Source organism: Anguilla rostrata, chromosome 5, assembly GCF_018555375.3.
Source record: "Anguilla rostrata isolate EN2019 chromosome 5, ASM1855537v3, whole genome shotgun sequence".
NCBI lineage: Eukaryota > Metazoa > Chordata > Actinopteri > Anguilliformes > Anguillidae > Anguilla > Anguilla rostrata.
Window position 1 is genome coordinate 30,863,111 of NC_057937.1, and position 19,906 is coordinate 30,883,016.

The 19,906-nt window shown below is 39.6% G+C and overlaps 1 protein-coding gene across 3 annotated transcripts in view; it reads right to left on the minus strand.

Moving 5' to 3' along the window:
* Positions 1–19,906, minus strand: part of mettl15 (methyltransferase 15, mitochondrial 12S rRNA N4-cytidine) — a 231,909-nt gene that overhangs the window by 91,538 nt on the left and 120,465 nt on the right. The window lies entirely within an intron of this gene.

Genomic DNA, 19,906 nt, shown 5'->3' on the forward strand with positions numbered 1-19,906 from the left:
CAGAATAAAATACTCCAGTGGGCCAAGCACCATCAACACCGAAAAGATTGGGAAAAGGCAGATGCACTACAAGCCAATGGGATTAGGCTACCTGTGATTCTAAGATTTAAGCTAAATAAGATGTAACTACCCCTCCACCTCTCACCCACCCCCAATTGGCAAAATGATCCAATAATTTGTTTCATTGTAATTGAAGCCAAAGAAGGATATTTTGAGTAAAGCTGTGTCAAAGATTATTTTTAAGTAAAACTAATCTTTTTGAGTTAATGTAGGGAGAAATGTTTATTCTTTGTTTTTTTATTCAATAAATGTGCATATATTAACTGAATTCTATTCATGATGATTCAAATGTTTTTTAAAAACCCACAGGTGGCCTAATACTTTTGGCCTATACTATATACATATATATATATATATATATATATATATATATATACACACACACACGCGCGCTGTATATATTGTCTTGGACCCTCTGTCATGGTAATGTAGTAGCCAGTATCTTTCATTTTTCATGTTTTTAGAGTGGATTTTTCCATGTTACACTTGCAGTGTATTTATATTTCAACACATATTCTTAGTACCTATTGCTACTTATTATTATGAGTGAGTTAGCTAGGGTTGTGCTAATGTATAATATGCACCAGTCCACTTAAAGTCAAGAACAACCAAAGTAATTAAAAATACTGCTGATTTTGGCTAAAGAATGAGAAAGGCAGGCTTAATGTTATTACCACCACTCACGAGGCACTGCACTTTTTATCAATAACTTTTTTGTGAAGGTAGGAGTTAAGTAAGGAATATGCAAATAGAACTACCAAGTTCTATTCGCATCTATTTTGCTTGACAACGGTAAAATAATATGCCCAAACGGCCACGGAAGAATATTTAACTTTCAGCTGATTAAGTCGATAAAAATAAATATTAAAGTAACCATATATAGTCATTGTTGGTAACCTGTTGTATAAGTGAAATAAACCCCTCCAGGCTGTCCCGTTATTGGAAAATAATGTACGGGGGTGGTGATGGGGCCGAGGTGAAGCCGACAGCTTGCTGTCACTAGCGTGTACATTATTCCCTATTAATTTAAATTACGTAACATTATTATTTATCCGTGTCGTATGAGCTTAAGCCGGTGATAATACCTTCTTTAAATGCATAATCGCTAATCATAATATGTGCAGATACACTAAGATGTTCAGCTATTGAATCCTTCCTATTCACAGATATCTCGTGTATCACATCACACACAAATTCTGTGGCATTGTATTGATTGCATTGTCATTTTCATTATTAATTATATATATTAATTAACTTCTGGACAAAACAACTGAGTTAACTTCCACTGCAACCATTTTACGTCATCTAGCCAAAGTGCATTGCACGTCTACCATAATGCCGATCTCCATTGGTAAAAATTTCTATTAAAGGCTTTGTTTTTTTCAATAACTGAAATCTTTTATATGGTTTTTACAACATATTTCCACAGTTGAAGACATTTACAACATATTAATCCCTACAAGTCTTAACAGTCAGGGTTCCCTTTAAAGCAACTTAATTTAGCTTTAATAGTTACCACAATTTACTAGCCTTTGTAGAATTGCTGCTTGTAACTACTTAACTTCATACATTTGGGTTCTATCTAATCTGTCAAACTTTGCTTCATCAATAACAGATGGCCCCTGCAAGTATTTTTGGATAGTGATTAACTGGTCTGTAGAACTGATAAAAAAGCTTATTTGGCTGTCTATACCAATGAGTGAAAAATAGTTTTATCCAAATTAGATTTGTGTGCCAGTTTTTCATTGGGAAAACTCAAAATAAATGGAAGAAACACTTCTCCCAGATCTGCTTCCAATCCAACTTCATCTGAGGTAAAGGCACGGGCACGGAGGATGTCAGAAGTCATCACTTACAAGTTGCTCTTCTGGACTGTGTGTGTTCGTGTGCGTGTGTGTGTGCGTGTGCGTCTGTGTGAGTGTGCGGTGTGATGAGCGGCCTGTGTGTTCAGAATGCAAGTCAAGCTTGAAATATTCCCTAGCGCTGACCTGCTCTGTTCTTCTACCTGCGTCACTGGTGCTCAAGACGAGTTGCTGATTGATTGCTTTCAGCAGGGGAGCAGAGATGAAAATATCTACAGGACATGTGCAAAGCAAAAAAAAAAAACAAAAAAAAAAACACACACACAGATACTACCTGAGGCAAAGCCTTTGAGGAATTCTACTTTATTTAGAATATTGTGTGCTAAGGTTGCTGCACCTCATGTGCTTACATTTGATTAAAAATTGTTGGAAAAAATGTGAGCAATATAAAAACAGAAGCTAAACCGTGTATATCTACAAAAAAAAAAACGTGAAAGCTATTCTTATATTTCAATTCACTCTCTGTGTCTCCAGTCCTGTAGATCAGCATTGCAAAAATAATAAATAAAAAATGTAATAGCTTGTAAATGCTAATCACACTCATATGAATAAATGGCAGGCAATCATCACTTTTCTTTCGGTCACTTTTCTTTTAGAAGTAAAAGACTTCCAGATGTTATGCAATAGATAACCAAAAGCACACAACCTTAGTGGTAGCAACATGTTCTCATTTGGAAAGATTATGCAGAGTATTGGAACAAGCATTCCATAAAATGTAAATTCAAATAGGTTGCACGAAAGGCATTATGAAGCATGCAAATAAAAAATAAAAAAAAACAACTGAATGCAATTTGTTTTACATTTAACACCCTACATATAACATTTTCACAGCAGATGGGGTTTCATTAAAATAGCAAACTCATTGATCCCTGGGGTACCTGTATTCAGAATTTAGCTTCATGCCAATTTTGCTTGGAGTAGGCAGTGCCCTTAAAAGGTGGGTAAAACAAGTGCAGCCACTGACCTACAACTGATTATATGGAATGACACCAGGAAAGTCCTGTTTCTCTTGATAAGAAGAGTTGTACTGTGCCCTAATGGCTCAAAATGTGGGTCACAAGTTATGCTGTGAGGAAACAGCTTCACAGTCATTTGGCCAGCGGTCCAGTGCTCACCTGCATTCATGGATGCAATGGAGTCCTTTTGCTGGATTCTCATGTACGTGAAAAGTGAAAAGTGGCAGCTCAGTCAGTGTTAAAAGCAATAAGAACCCTTCACAAGGCTACACACAGGCTTACACATACACGCACAAAAGTTACATACTGTATATATAATGTATATACAGTGTATATATATATATATATATATATATATATATATATATATATATATATATATACACTGTATATATATAACATACTGTATATTATTCTCAGTTGAACACCACTCACTCTCTTATCTTCACCCCCGACACTATAACACTTCAGCTCTCTCTATTTTTCATGTGGACATGTTACCACAGCCAGGACTGTTGAAAAACCAAAGTAATTTCTTTGGTTGCCAAAGGAGTAGACTGTTGCTTTTCTCCAGGCCCTTTACTACTTATTCATTAGTTTGCCAAAGGCTAATTATTGTTCCTAATGATCTTTACTATTGTTCCACATATTCTCATGAGCAAACAATTACACAGCCTCTTTCTTCAAAAGACGTGTTTCACATGCCAATGAAATCCAAAAATTATATTTTAAAAATGTAATCCTCAGAATTACAATATTGTTAAATAACTACACAACAGACACTTACATCTTCAAGCTCTTTCTAGCCAACAATGGAGCATGCCGCAGAGAGCATGTAGCTTTTTAACGATATTGAAATCCTGAGGATATAATTTTTTAAATATAATTTCTTTACAATAAATTGATATGCAAAACATAGCAAACCCATTTGTGATAATAGCAGTATTGTACACTCAGAATTGTGTATGGTCACATAAATGTGCAATATGTCAACAAGATAAATCTGGCCCATTTCAAGCAGGGAATTTCGGTTTCAATATCCGACTGATAATGGTATTTTAAATATGAAGCTGGGGTTATTCTTTACCCAGCTATTGTACTGGTCAAATAATTTAACTTTTATTCCAATACAGGCAAAATTTGGAAATAGTTAAGCTACATACACAGCACGAGAAAATCTAGTTAAGCTAGTAGCTCTGCTACTTGCAAACAGTGGATATATCGAACACAAGTTACTGGATACGACACGATAAAAAGCATTCGGTCAACTTTCTATTTATCTATTCTACTTTAGTTAGCGAGCTATGGGCTACTGTTGCTAAGCAGGCTGCCATAACAAGTCAGAGCTAACAAATGAGTTAGCAAGCTAGTGCTGACTAGCCAAACTAGTGGCAAATATAATATGTCTAACTAAATTCTCAGCTAGAGCTAGTCAGCTAACTACTCGCCTTATAATTAGGATTGGTAGATGTCCGGTTTTCAACAGGAATGGCCAGTTTTCAAACTATTTGTGCAGGTCCGGTTTGTGATACTAACAGGACAATATAATGTCCGAGAAATTAGCGCTTTTTCCAGATTTACAATTCGCTAGAAATTCATGTGCATTAGAAAGTTACTGCAACAAGACTGGTGTTACATAGACGTAGAAAGAAATGTAACATTCTATATTTAATTGCTCACTAAGGGGGAATCCAACGATTCGAAGGTAGATGATGGAAAAATGTTGAAGAGATATAAGAATATCACACTTGCTCAGAACCCACACCACAGAGTTCAAGTGTAGCTGGCCAGTTTACGTAGTGCAATCGCTATGCGCTTTTATACCCACACTTTTTTGGCTTGCGATTTACTATTAGTTTCTTCATAGTTTCCCCCGGGATGCGGAAGTGGATGTGAAGTGCTGTCTGACATCTTCTCACCACACACTGGAACGGTAGCACGGCCAGGTGAGTCACACTGAGGTAAACGCAGAGATTCTTCCCAGAGCACCAGAGCCATCCCATTCACCGTTGAATCCTAAGGTTTATTATAATTGCCGCGTGACGAGATGGCACAGCAAAACAAACAAGCGCCCAAGGGTGATGATTTGATGGCTTACACCCATTTGGTGATTTCTCAAACCGCTGTCGACAGGCAATTTTTCAAATTTTCTGTCAGAATGTGAAGCTCCGGCTTATGAGCGGGAAGAGTTCACCTTATATCATGCGCTTGAAGATTTAAATCAATTCATTGTTGACAGAAAATGATCTAACGAGTTAAGTAAACGTCCATCAACTCAGGCCACTATGACATGTCAGAGCGATAGAATGATTCAATTTTTGGAAAATCATTTTGGAGTTTCTTATACCACTCAAAGATACATACATTCAAGTGTTGATTCACACAAAAATTATGTTATGGAAAAGGGGCGATAGGTAGAAAATTTTTACCATGAGTAAAATACCTAATGGAACGGTTCTTTATCCGTTCCAATTGGTACTCCCCGCCCCCGATCCACAGAATGTTCAGATGGCGACAGCAACCATAATCACCCAAAATGACTTGTGTGATATGCTATGGTATATTGTTAATTCTGATTATTATTAATTATTCATGATCCATTATTATTATTAAGTAGTGGTTACTGTAGTAACAGATATATCTTTAAGCTTTTTATTTTATGCAGATACTATACACATATCTGCATACCTTCCAATTCTGACTGAAAGTAATTTTATGACAGAAGTTCACATATTTAAATTCTGGATTATGGCTGAATTATGTAAACAAGTACAAGAGCAGTGTATGGCACCAATAAAAGCACAATTTTTTCGGAAATGCTCATTTTTCAATATTACTGCCACAACATTCAATTCATGGTTACTAAAGCTAAAAAAAAAATAAAGGTTACTAATAAAGCTCACAAGTAATCTGTTTCAAGAGTGCAATTGAAAGTGAAAATGAATACAGTTTTAGGTGAGGTTACAGGCTGTAACCACTTTACTACAGGCTATGAGATAAAAGATGCTCAAAATGACCTGTACTGCAAGTCCTCATTTCACTCCCAAACATGTTCTAAAGTACAAGCTATGCAGCCACACTGGTTAGGTGGTGTCTAATTAGTTTCATACCAACAATACAATCTCATCGTCTTTCTTTTGGCTGAATGAACTGTCAGAAAAGCAATCATGCATAAAGGGAAGGCGATTTCGATCTGCACAGCAATTTGCTTCTGAATATGCAGGACATCTCTACTAATGTATTATATGGGAAGCTGGGACTGCCAGGCCATTTGCATGGGCTGAATTAGGATATTGTGGTTCAATCTGACCATGCAGAGTGCTGCCCCCTCTACATTATCATTTGAATTTTTTGTAAATGCAATCTGCTATCATTATAATGCCTATCTTCTCAAAACATAAAGGACAGACCTGCTAGTGAATGGAGAAATTGACTCATTTGCAACATCAGGGTCACATTGCCAAGGTCAAAATTTTTGGCGTTTTGCTCAAATACATCCAGGTCAGTGTTTGGGACAATACAGAAAGGGAGAAGGTGTGTGTGTGTGTGCGTGTGTGTGTGTGTGCGCGCGCGTGTGTAAACTACTATATGTGAGACACAATTTTTGTTGTTTTGGCTCTGTACTCCGGAGCACTGGATTTTAAATAAATCAATGAATGTGAGGTTAAAGTGCAGACTCTCAGCTTTGATTTGAAGGTATTCACATCTATAGCGGGTGATCTGTGTAGGAACCACAGTCCATTTTATACATAATCCCCCCATTTTAGGGGAGAAAAATTAATGGGACAAATTAATATGATCTAATATAATGAAATAAAGTCAGATTAGGCTCCAGCACATTATTATCCAATGCACTGGAGTGCAGAGTCAAAACAATAAAAATTGTGTCACTGACCCAATTTGCATTTAACTGTACATGTGATTAACACAACTCACACCTACTTTATAAAGTTAAAAAAGGAACAAAATTCATCTGAATAGTCAGTACCATCACAAGAACTTTGGCCTAATGTTAGTAGTTTTGATCTGATGAGCAGTTCAGTACGTAAGAGAATACTGGTTTTACTGCTAGCAAATGAGATTACATGCTGAATACACTTTTACTTTAGGGACTGGCAACATAAAAACCCTCCACTTGCTTTCAGTATACCTGAAAATAAACAAATTAGCTAACAGCATCCATTTAATTCATTTTCTGATATGGGGGAATCTTCTAACCTTGTATTAACTAAAAATGTTGAGGTGGAATGAAAACAACTGTAAAGTTTAGTTTGTTCTGTAAACTGTCCTGAAAAAAGAAAACTACGAAAGATCAGTCAATCGAACAGACAAAACATTCAAATAAATTGTAAATTGACAAAATTACTACATTACTTGCCCCAATTAAAAATACCATATTTAAAGCCAAGATACATGCTGCTTTCTGCTTTCATTAAGTCTACTTACATGGATTACATCATATGATACCCAAGACTCTTTTTCCAGTCAATTTATATTTTTAAAAAAATCTAGGCTAGCAGAAACAATTTGAACTGAAAACGCAGAGAATGGTAAATTAAGTTAGAATATCTCATTTGGTCGCCAGTTAAAAATGGCCTTTTAAAAACTTGAACCATATGTTTACAAACACAATGGAGCAGTGTACTTTGTGACAGCTGTCTAACTCCAGCTGAAAGAGGTTGACAGTTAATCTGTATCTAGGAAAGATAATCTGTCTCCAGGAGGGAGAGAGTTGCACATCAATGTAGATTCACAGAGGGTGTCTGGATTCTCAAGGAGCACCAGGAACATTAAGCAGTTTTGGACTGTCTTACTGCTTAGTGTGGAGGGAAATATATTTTTTAGTACTGTCGCCCAACGCTTAACGGAGTACCTCCTGAAGAATCAGGAGTGGTCACTCAGTTGATCAGGGAAGCACACAAGGGGGAAAGAGATCCATGCAGTGGCTGGACCTTACCACCCAGAAGAAAGCCAAGTATCAGTACTTGGTGGACGGGTGCCGTAGAAAGGGGTGGTGGCCACAGTGTTTGCCCATAGAAATGGGCTGCAGGTGGTTTACTGGTTATTCACTCTGTAAAGCTTACAATTTATTGGACATCACAGGTGCCCGCAAAAGGAAGGCCATCAGGACCACCACAGAGGCTGTAGAGAGGGTCTCAATAGGGCTGTGGATCAAACGAAGTGATCCATGGCTGAATTATTATTCTTATGATGATGATGATGACGATGATTAATATTATTGTTATTATTATTTGTGGTATTATTATTGAGTTCACCTACATTAAACCCAGGAAACCTGACCTGGTATGAAACTGCACTCACGACACCCAGGGTACCACTACATTCTTACACAAGAGCTTAACATATAATGCACTTCTAATGACATTTCTAGTAACCTATAGGCTTAACTTGTAGTGTGTGCAATTAGATTTTTTGGATCATATGCAACATATTGCAGTGACAATGACACAACTGCTAGAAGACTCAGATTTATTTATTGACAGGGCAGTTAACCCAGGGCTTGAAATATCCACAAAAAACCATAAACACAGGGTGGCAGTCCCTTACTTAGATATCAGGAAAAGGAAAATAGCTTCCTAATATCTCGCCAAGTACATAATCAGTGACAACATTAGCAGTACATGTCGTTCAGGCTAGTAACAGCAAATGCATTAGCTAGTCTGTTTATTCAGTAATGACTGTTTCGTATGTCTCAAACTGATATTATTTGCAGCTACAGTAGCTAAACTAAAGGATAGTGTTACTGCTAGAAAATATGGTAGATAAACTTAATAGATTGTCACTAATTTGTGTAACTACTAATTTCATTAGCTAGCTAGCTAATTAACGTGATAGCTAATGTTGAGGGGAAAAACGGGCTTATTTCCTCCTCAAAGCAACACACTCTACGCATTGAGCCATGCCTAAACCCTGTGAGCAGGCTGCCCCTCCTTACAGCCAAGTTTAAATGTTTAATAATGATTAAATTATATGTAAGAAAGTTGTATTTTGCATGGTGTAATACAGATTTTGTAATGTGTAAAACTGAATTTAGTAAAATCTCATGTTATAATTAGGCTATGCTACACCATATTTATGCTTCTGGATGAACTCGGAGCTGTAGGTCCCTGGCCAGCCCTTGTCATACATTGTAGATAATCATGAGCCTGTGCGTTGAAGTTCTTTCACTGTTCTAAAACTCACTGAGTTTTAATAAAACTAAGGGCTGGTGTAGCACCCCACCATACATGTAAACAATGAGCTAGCTAGCAGAAAACAGGTTACAGCCTATACATAAATTGAGCCTTGACATGCTAATAGGAGTCAAAGCTAGGCCATACTCAAAATGAGAAATCTATGGAGATACTATCCAGTATGTCACATTGTTGTGTAGAAAAGAGAAAGATCTGTAATTAAAGTTGTTTCATTTGTGTAATAATTCAATGTTTTTTGTTAACAATGTATTTTCATCGTCACTGGTGTCCCTTGTCCGCTCATGGGACTATGCCCCACCAGCCAATTACTGAAAATTACCATTGGAAGTCACTTTTTTGCATTAATGTCACATTCACCCTTATTACAAACATGAATATTTATATGGGTATCATGGGTCACATTTTCGCTTATTACAAACATGAATATTCATATGTGTATTATGGCTTTTCTTACATTGCAAGCCACTGTAAACTGACTGCTCTGAGCAAAGGAAGTGGTCATTTTTGCTGCTGATGTACTAGACTTCCTCTGTGTCCACCCACTGAGTGATTTTTCATCCTTGGCAACTCAGGGCTAGTTCAAAAACACTCTTCCAAAGATGAGAAAGACTACTTCCTCTTATTTTTTACCAACTCATATCAGATGTGACATTGAGTAATCAAAGGAATCACACATTCATCCAGGCATGCAAATCATATTTTCATTTGCCTCCCAACTGGTCAACAGTTATTCAACAGAAGGTACTGATATCATAATTGACGTGGTCCACTGTATGGGGAAGTACCAAAGATAGCATTTCAAATCAACAACAAAAAAGGAAGAGAAGTGGCTTACCATACCAGAGGCAACTTTTATTTCTACAGTGTACTTTAATACTACAGCTCTGTTCCAGAAGGGCTTATTGTCCTTACTTTATTTCTTTTGTCAACAATAAATGCTCAATGTATCAGATTCACAGCCTGATTTTAGTATTAAAAGAGATTCATTGAAATTAATTGCAAATAATATGATAAGCCTATCACATTTAGCATTAGCTTATTCATATATTATAGAAACCTTTCTAAACTATATTGTTTTCATTGATGTAAATCACTGCAATATAACATTGACTAGTGCCTAAATAATGTTACTATCAATCAACAGGAAGTATATTCCTCTACATGAACCACCTTGCACTCATATACATTTACAACATGATAAACTGGACCATTCATGCTCAAATTATTTGAAACTTGATAAATACTTTCTAGAAATTGCTTCCAGGTATTTTCTTCTGGAAATGTATTGTGAAACATATCTGAATTTTAAGTCTTGCACTGATCTTTATCTGCTCATTTGCCACTCTCTTACACATGTAGACAGTATTTATTTGAATGAATGCTGATTAACAGATTTAATATCTGGGCCCTGAGGGCAGGTGAAGAACAGTGAATGTCTCTTACTTAGGAGCTGGCTGACTCGCTGACTCCCCATTGTTGAAATGTGCATGAGTGGTGATGTTCAGTTGGTGGCAGTATTAATCCATTGTAGAAACGAGCACGAGTGGTGGTGGTGGCAGTATTAATCGTAAACGACTAGCGACAGCAGGTTAGTATGATCATTTTTAAGGACAGAAAAACAGCGCAACTGTGCATGTGAAATGGAATGGTGTATGTGTCATAGGTGGCTAGCAAGTAAGTATTATGTTAATAGCCTACAGCATGTTCTCCATTTGTTGGACAAGTTCAAATCAGCAACGAGGCTGAGTGGGGAAGTTCAACACAGAAGTGTGACATTAATATCTGAGTAAAACGTGGCTTGGACGGGCAGCATATTTGCAAAACCTTGGATTGTTCGGTGCAATATGAATGTCATCAATATTTCATAGCCTATGTGAATGTTATATTGAACGTGATTTTGCAATAGCTAACTATTGCTAAACATTTGTGGTGATATTGTACAGTTGGTGGCAGTATCTTAATGGTCAAGACTGTAAGTTTGTTGTAGAACACTTCTGTTAATATTTGATTAAATTTCCTTCACATCCCAACAGATAAAAAAAGAAAATCTGGAAATCAGAAATCAGCCACTCCAAATTTCACCACACCTGAATCTTAACCAATCAGGACAGTTCTCTTTGCGCCTGTCTGTCAAACCTGTAGCAGAGCCATGGCAGAGCAGAGGTAACATTATGCAGAGATAGCTAGTGCTAAACCTGGACCTCCAAACGACATGAAAGTCTTGTACTACCATGTCGTCTTACATTTAAAATCTTCAAAACTATATTTTACACCGAACTTGACATTGAGACATACAGATCGTGAAAGCCAAAACATGAAGTAGGTGCTACATGTGACTGGTGACAAACAGCAGTAGAATGATCTCAGTAGTTTAATGGAACTCCAGTGCTAACTAGTCATCTTATGTTTAAAACCTTTAAAACTATATTTTATACTGAATTTCACTTGAAGACAGGCAGATCATGAAAGCAAAGACATTTGAGTAAAAGGAGATAAAACCCATCAACTTGTACCTGCTAATGCAGTTGAGCTGATTTAGTGACTGGTGTCAATAAGCTGGCTAGAGTTAGCTAGCTTCCGAATGATGCGAAACTCCAGTGTTGTCACCTTAAAAGCTGTCACCATTTAAAAGCCAAAATATTGTTCTGCTAAAATAAAATGAAACCCTAAACAGCCAAAAATTAACATTTTTAACATAAACATTGATTGGAATTGGCCATAGTGACTTACTGATTATGACAGAACGGGTCCTTGCTCTCTAGTACTCAGATGTCAGGCAGCGTGCATGTGTTTGGAGGGAGGCGCTTTGGAAGGAGAGCTGTGGGGAGGGGGTGGATTGTTTTTTTGTTGATTTTTTTCTCTTAAAATCTAGCTCTCGCTTGCTTGTTTCTCCAAACATACATACTGCACCTTTAACAAGCAGCATCAGGTGAGAGAAACAAATTAAGGACAAAAAAAAACAGCGCTAATATGGACGTCAACATTTGCTAGTTTGCTTGCTAGCTGACTAGTTTCTATATAGGTCAATGGCTAGTTACAAGTAGCTAACATTTAATGATGCTAACAGCTTAACAATGGCTAACAAGCAACTTAAGCCGCGTTTCCACCAAAATTACCCGGAACTTTTAGTCCCAGGAACTACTTTTCAAGGAACTAAAAGGTTCCTTCAGCCCATGGTTGTCTGCGTTTCCACCGCGGTCTAAAGTCCCGTGAAGATTAGGCAAATTAGCCCACTGACGTATGAAAAAGCGACGTTGTCGTCCGTCCATCTGTCCTATGATTTCTTCTGTAACCCCATACTACCACCGAAGTAGCCTACATTATTTTCTAATAACCGGAACAGCCCGGAGGGGTTTATTCCACTTATATACAACGGGCTACCAACAATGACTGTATATGGTTACTTTTGTATTTATTGATTTTTATCGATTTAATCACCTGGAATTGAAATATTCTTCTGCAGCCGTTTGGGCATATTTTACCGTTGTCAAGCAAAAATGTCGTTGGTAGTTGAACTTGGACCGTTGTTATGCAACAAATAGGATATAACAGGCCAATAGTCAGATTGTAACTGTTTTATATATCCTCTCAAACATATTCATTATGTTTTTATGCGAACATTCGCTTTCATGTCTTGACATCTGAAGCGACAGAATGCATTCACATTTCCAATATAACTGGCAACAACAGCAGAAAACATGCACACGTTGTAAACAATTTGCTGTTTGATTACTTTCTCATCGTCAATTCCATATAGGCTAATCGCAAAATGACAAGAATAGAACGAAAACTCGGACTTGCGTGAACATTTAAATTAGTAGTGGTACAGCCACCGTTTGCTTTCCTTCGAAGTTACTGCTAGCCGAGCAGCGAAGTGTGCCCTCCAGATGCGAACCATGCACCATAAATTAGTCCATAGTCTTCCTGGTCTTTTCGTGGAATTGAAGAATGGCAGTAAAATGGAGTAAAATTACGGCAGTCTGAAAAAGCTAAAGGGACGATTACTAGAATTAACCTGTTATTTTACCCTGACAAAAAGTGCGGAAGGTGATTTCCAGTTTGCTTTTACTGTATGTTACGTGCCATGTTTTTCTTTTGTGTGGACTTCCCTGCCTTCACCTGTCAGTCACCATCCACCAAGTCCCACCTTCACCAAGCCCCACCCTCCGTGTCAATTCTGGACAGCCAATCATAACTCGCCACATCTACTATAAAAACCCCACCTGTTTGTAACAATGGATGTCTGACTGTTTGCTCTGTGTTATGTCTTTGACTATGTATGTTAACCACTCATTTGAACTTGTCTTGTTTTATGTACACTTCCAAGGCTTGGGACAGGTAAGACTGGGGGCTCCTGTACATATGCCCGTAGGCTATGTTTTGTATAGATTCACTAGTCCTTAGGGGTGATTGCCAACCAATTGTATTTCAGTCTGCTAGTTAGAGTAGATAGGCCTTTTGTTTGTGTACTTGATACACTAGATTAGTTTACTCTCTGGTTTAGCTAGCTTGTTTGTTTGTTCTTTTGGCAACATCCAGCGTCCGTTGACCCTGGTAGTGTGTGTCTGGGTTGTTATATGTCTGGTAGTTTGTTGCACCGTTTTGTTTATCACAGTAAACACCCGTGCACTGAGTTGCTGCTTTGTGTTTTTTTTGTTGTTACCATACCTACAGTATTAACATCTCCCGGCCATTTAACATCAAGTTACATACCCCATGCACCCCTAGACCCATGGGGTCGTAACATATTTGGGGGCTCGTCCGGGATTGCTGAATTGTAATGACAAAGGAATTAACTATAAAGATAACATTGTGTGGTTTGTACAGTGGTGCAGTATTAGGACAATGACTTCGTTTGATGTCAATGACTTTCTGAGCAATCTGTCAGATGAGGCACTGGATCTGTGCCGTAAGATTGACCTGCTGAAAATTGCAGAGCACGTGGGTCTTGTGGTGTCTGCTGCTCTCCGGAAGAGAGAGATTAAGTCGCGGGTAAGGGAGAGGCTGGTGGAACTCAAAATTCTTGCCTCGCCTGTTGCTGTTTGTCAGCTTGTCCAGCCTGACGTGTCGCCTACTGGGCCTGTTGCGAGTCCACAGTCGCCTCGGGGCGCTGGTGGTTCTGCTGTGGTGGGAGTGAAGGAGGAGATTCCTCCAACTACCCCTCCACCTACATTGCCCAGGTTTGAGGCGTACTCGCCGAGTTCTTGTGGGTCGGGTAGTAATGCCCGGCTAAAGATCCGTCTCGCCCGGTTGAAGTTCGAGGCTGAGGAGAAGGCTCGTAAGGCAGATACTGAGGCACGAGAGAGGGCACGAAAACAGGAACAGGAATTTCAGTTAGCTATGCGTAAGCTGGAATTAGAGACAGAGATTAAGATGCGGCAGCTGGAGTTACAAAATGCTACAGAGCAAAATGCCACTGTGGTTACCCCAGGTACGTCCCCACCGCTTGGTTTTGCTGGCTATGATGTCAGGAGACATGTGGCATTACCCTCTTTCAGGGAGACTGAGGTAGATGCCTATTTTAGCACTTTTGAACGTTTGGCAGCAGCTCTTAACTGGCCCAAAGAAATTTGGACAACCTTGCTGCAGTGTAAACTAATTGGAAAAGCACAAGATGTAATGGCTACACTAACTCTTGAGGATAGCATGAACTATGATGTGGTAAAAGCGGCTATTCTTCGTGTATATGAGTTGGTCCCGGAGGCCTATCGACAGAAATTTAGAAATCAAAAGAAAACCTCCGCCCAATCGTTCGTAGAGTTCGCCAGAGAAAAGGGAACTCTGTTTGACAAATGGTGTGCTGCGAGTAAAGTTGATAATTATGACTCTCTTCGTGAATTAATTTTGATCGAAGAGTTTAAAAATTGTGTTCCGGAACGTGTTGTAGTTTACTTAAACGAACAAAAAGTGATGTCTTTGTCTGAAGCTGCGATATTTGCGGATGAGTTTGCACTCACTCATAAGACTGTGTTTGGTTCCACCCAAGGAGCGAAGTCTGTTGCTTCCCGCAGTTCTAAAGACAATTCCAAAATGTCACCCCCACGGTCTAAAGAGGAACGTGAATGTTTCTACTGCCATAAGGTAGGGCATGTTATTGCTAACTGTTTTACTTTGAAAAAGAAAACCGCTGCCCAAGCTAAGCCTACAGGCTTTGTTAGAATTGTTCCTCGAACTGATCAGTGTTTAAACGGTCCTGAAAGCAAACCTGAAGAAGGTTTTGAGCCGTTTATTTTTGAAGGTTTTGTTTCCCTTTCCGGTGATCCGACTGAGCAAAAACCGGTGCGGATTTTAAGAGACACGGGAGCTTCGCAATCCTTCGTGTTAGCCGACGTGATAGCCGTATCGGACGTGACATATAGTGGTGCTAATGTGGTAATTCAGGGCATTGATATGGCCTTGGTTACCGTTCCCTTACACAAAGTACATGTTCAGACTGATTTAGTCACGGGTTATTTTAATGTGGCTGTACGGTCCGCTTTACCTGTACCAGGCGTGGACTTCATTATGGGCAATGATCTTGCCGGAGGTAAAGTGCGTCCAGTACTCGAAGTTTTAAATAACCCCGTATCATGTCCCATCTCTGACATGTCTAGATCACTTCCCGGTGTTTTCCCTGCTTGCGTGCTCACTCGAGCTCAATCAAAGAAGTGGGGTGAGGAAGTTGATTTATCAGAATCTGTTTTAGCGTCCACTTTTACTGAGGATAGTCATCTCACCAAACCGGAAGTACCACGTGTAAAGCCGGAGGTAGGTACAGAGGTTGAACCTCAAGATTTTTGTGAAAAAGAGGAATCTCTTACCTTATCTCTAGAGTTTGCCTCAGATAAATTGCCTGTCACTCGCGAACAACTTGTTGCTGCTCAGGAAAATGATCCGTCTTTGCGTAAGTATTTTGAGATGGTGGTTAAACCTGTTGCAATGAAAGAAAAGTCGACTGCTTATTTTGTAGATAATGGTTTGTTAATGAGGAAGTGGTCGTCTTCATTAATTAAGGGAGCCGAATGGGGTGTGGTTTTTCAAATTGTTGTACCTGGCATGTATCGACCACAGGTATTAGCGTTGGCACATGAAAATCCATGGTCTGGTCATTTGGGAATTTCCAAGACGTACAATCGCGTGTTAAAGAATTTCTTTTGGCCAGGACTTAAAAGTGCTGTGGTAAAACACTGTCGGTCTTGTCACATTTGTCAGGTAACGGGAAAACCTAATCAGGTTGTTCCACCAGCCCCGCTCTGTCCAATTCCAGTACTTGGTGAACCATTTCACCATGTAATTGTTGATTGCGTGGGTCCGCTTCCTAAGGCAAAGTCTGGTCAACAGTTTCTGCTCACTATAATGTGCATCGCGACTAGATTTCCGGAAGCTATTCCATTGCGCACCATCACTACCAAGAACGTCATTAAAGCACTGACTAAGTTCTTTTCTATATTTGGATTCCCTAAAATTATCCAAACGGATCAGGGTTCTAACTTTGTCTCGAAACAGTTTCAACAATTTGTGCAGTCTCTAGCTATTAAGCATCAGATCGCAAGTGCTTACCACCCTGAGAGCCAGGGGGCACTAGAGCGTTGGCATCAGACTCTCAAATCGGCTCTCCGCAAATATTGTTTGGAGACTGGAAATTGTTGGGAAGAAGGGTTGCCATACATTCTGTTCGCTTTACGAGAAGCGGTACAGGAATCGTTAGGGTTCAGCCCTGCTGAACTAGTGTTTGGGCATACTGTTCGGGGTCCTTTAAAAGTTTTAAAGGATCAGTTCACGTATGACTCGGATATAAAGCCTAATGTGTTGGATTACGTTAGTCAGGTCCGAGAGAAATTGCATCATGCCTGTTCCATTGCTAAAGAGTCGCTATCTTTGTCTCAGAGAAAAATGAAGCGTCGTTTTGATTGGAAGGCTGTTGATCGCAATTTCAAACCTGGTGATCAGGTCCTAGTTTTGCTACCGATTGCCGGATCTGCCTTGTCTGCTCGTTTTTCTGGTCCCTATACTGTGGAAGAAAAACTGAGTGAAAGCAATTACGTAATTCAAACACCCGATCGTAAGCGTCAGTCACGCGTGTGCCATATTAATATGCTTAAGGCATATAATTCTAGGACGACACTTCAGTCGAAGGATGTGAAGAAAGTTCTGCCTGTGTCACGAGTTTCTAGCATTAGCCCTGTACCTAGTAACCCCAGTTTTAATTGTACAGAGGATGAGGATGGCCTCGTGCTTCGGAACGCCCCTCAGCAGTGTGCTAGACTCACCAATTCGGAGACTTTGTTAGAATTGTCGTCCCACCTTGCTCACTTATCAGATGTTCAAAGGTCTGATATTGTTAATTTAATACATGAGTTTCCAAATCTTTTTGGTGATACTCCCTCGCAGACTACCGTAACACATCATGACATTGATGTGAACGGTGCCGCCCCTATTAGACAACACCCATATCGGGTTAATAGTACAAAACGTGAGGCTATGAGACGGGAAGTGCAATACCTGCTAGAAAATAATTTGGCTAAGCCCAGTGCTAGTCCATGGAGCTCGCCTTGTATTCTTGTACCGAAACCTGATGGAACGTCACGTTTCTGCACTGACTTTCGAAAAGTCAATGCGGTTACGGTGCCAGACTCCTATCCCCTACCGAGAATGGAGGACTGCATCGATAACATTGGTGCCGCTAAATTTGTCACTAAACTTGACTTGTTGAAAGGGTATTGGCAAGTGCCGTTGACTCCTCGCGCGTCTGAGATTTCAGCGTTTGTTACCCCCGATAACTTCCTCCAATATAATGTTTTAGCCTTCGGCCTTAGAAACGCTCCCGCCACGTTTCAGCGTCTAGTGAATACCGTACTTATGGGTATTTCCGATTGTTATGCATATTTAGATGACTTGGTTATTAGGTCAGATAATTGGGCCGACCATGTTTCCGTACTGCGTTGTGTGTTTGAGAGGTTGGCCAAAGCAACGCTAACTCTGAATCTCGCCAAATGTGAGTTTGGCAAAGCGACAGTAACATACCTGGGAAAGCAAGTGGGTCATGGCCAAGTTCGGCCATTGGAAGCAAAGGTTGCTGCCATTGCTGGTTTCCCTGCGCCTACTAGTAGGCGTGAGTTACGCCGTTTCCTCGGGATGGCAGGATACTATCGGAGTTTTTGTAGGAACTTCTCGGTTGTTGTGGCACCCTTAACGAGTGCGCTTAGTATTAGGAAACCTTTTGTGTGGACCTCAGACTGCCAAATAGCTTTTGAGGCTGTTAAGCTTTTGCTATGCAGTGCGCCTGTACTCGCGGCTCCAGACCTTGCGCAACCGTTTAAGTTAGAGGTTGATGCAAGCGCTCTAGGAGCTGGTGCGGTACTGCTACAAGAAGATAAAGATGGGATTGATCACCCCGTCTGTTTCTTCTCCCGAAAATTTAACAAACACCAAATAAACTATAGCACCATCGAAAAGGAAGCACTAGCGTTGTTATTAGCCTTGCAGTTCTTCGAGGTGTACATTGGCTCGAGTTCTACCCCTGTCGAGGTCTTCACGGACCATAATCCATTAGTGTTTTTATCGCGAATGTACAATCAGAACCAGCGCCTTATGCGTTGGTCGCTGATTCTACAGGCATATAATTTAAATATTCGCCATATTAAAGGGACTGACAATGTACTGGCTGATACATTGTCTCGTAGTTTTGAATAATTAAAACATTTGAATGAATTGTGTGTAATAGTGCGGTAACACCACTATGTGTTAAAAATAAAAATATGTCAGGTATTGAATTGTGTATAGGTAAGGGGGAATTGGCACAATGTGTGTACGCCTGTAATTATGTAGGCTACTTTGGTATTTTAGAATGAAGTGGTGTATAAGATTACCATGTGTGTTAACTAACTTAAAAATAAATAAATGTGTTAAGTTGGTTCTTAAGGGGGGAAGTGTTACGTGCCATGTTTTTTTTGTGTGGACTTCCCTGCCTTCACCTGTCAGTCACCATCCACCAAGTCCCACCTTCACCAAGCCCCACCCTCCGTGTCAATTCTGGACAGCCAATCATAACTCGCCACATCTACTATAAAAACCCCACCTGTTTGTAACAATGGATGTCTGACTGTTTGCTCTGTGTTATGTCTTTGACTATGTATGTTAACCACTCATTTGAACTTGTCTTGTTTTATGTACACTTCCAAGGCTTGGGACAGGTAAGACTGGGGGCTCCTGTACATATGCCCGTAGGCTATGTTTTGTATAGATTCACTAGTCCTTAGGGGTGATTGCCAACCAATTGTATTTCAGTCTGCTAGTTAGAGTAGATAGGCCTTTTGTTTGTGTACTTGATACACTAGATTAGTTTACTCTCTGGTTTAGCTAGCTTGTTTGTTTGTTCTTTTGGCAACATCCAGCGTCCGTTGACCCTGGTAGTGTGTGTCTGGGTTGTTATATGTCTGGTAGTTTGTTGCACCGTTTTGTTTATCACAGTAAACACCCGTGCACTGAGTTGCTGCTTTGTCTGTGTTTTTTTTGTTGTTACCATACCTACAGTATTAACATCTCCCGGCCATTTAACATCAAGTTACATACCCCATGCACCCCTAGACCCATGGGGTCGTAACACTGTATCACCAATGTGAATTACGCAGAACTACCGCATACCTCACATAACTGTATCAAACGTTTTGAGTCAATTACAACGGGCTAACAAAGAAAATCCGGAAGAAAATATTCAGCAACCGAATGAATCCATTTGAATGTTTTGGTAGCCTACGTAATATGCTGTCCCAGCACGAATGCTTAGCATTTTATAAAACGAATACTAAAGCAAGAAATGAACAGAAGAGCACAC